Here is a 454-nt window from a genome sequence, read left to right as displayed (position 1 = left end):
GCACAGCCTGAGGTGCGCGCATGGGGGCGCCCTGCGAGCGACCCTGCAGGCCGAGCCCGGGCGCGGAGCTGGCCCCTGCGCTGACCGGCGTCCAGTGGGGCTTTCAGTGCTCCGTGTAAATGTTTACACCGGGCTGGCCGCCAGGCTCCGCGCGGCCCAACACCAAGCGGTTTCGGGGGGAGGGGGGGAATGTAAATGGGGGCTAGGGGCTGTAAAGGGGGGCTAGGGGCCACCCGGCGGCAAAGTGGGGGCTGGGGGAATAGGCGTGAGTTATTAAGCGCCTACTGCATGCGGGAGCACACGCGAGCAGGCAGTCACAACATCCAGCAACCAGTGCAGTGATGGGGGAAGTTCGGGGCCCCAGAGGGTGCCCCTCGGCCGGCCTGGGGAGTGTGGGAGGCAATCTGGGAAGACTTCCTGGAGGAGGCACGGTGGCAGCTGAGAGTGATAAGAG

This window comes from Tupaia chinensis, unplaced genomic scaffold (genome assembly GCF_000334495.1).
Source record: "Tupaia chinensis unplaced genomic scaffold, TupChi_1.0 Scaffold148210_1, whole genome shotgun sequence".
Classification (NCBI taxonomy): domain Eukaryota; kingdom Metazoa; phylum Chordata; class Mammalia; order Scandentia; family Tupaiidae; genus Tupaia; species Tupaia belangeri.
This window is presented reverse-complemented; position numbering follows the sequence as displayed.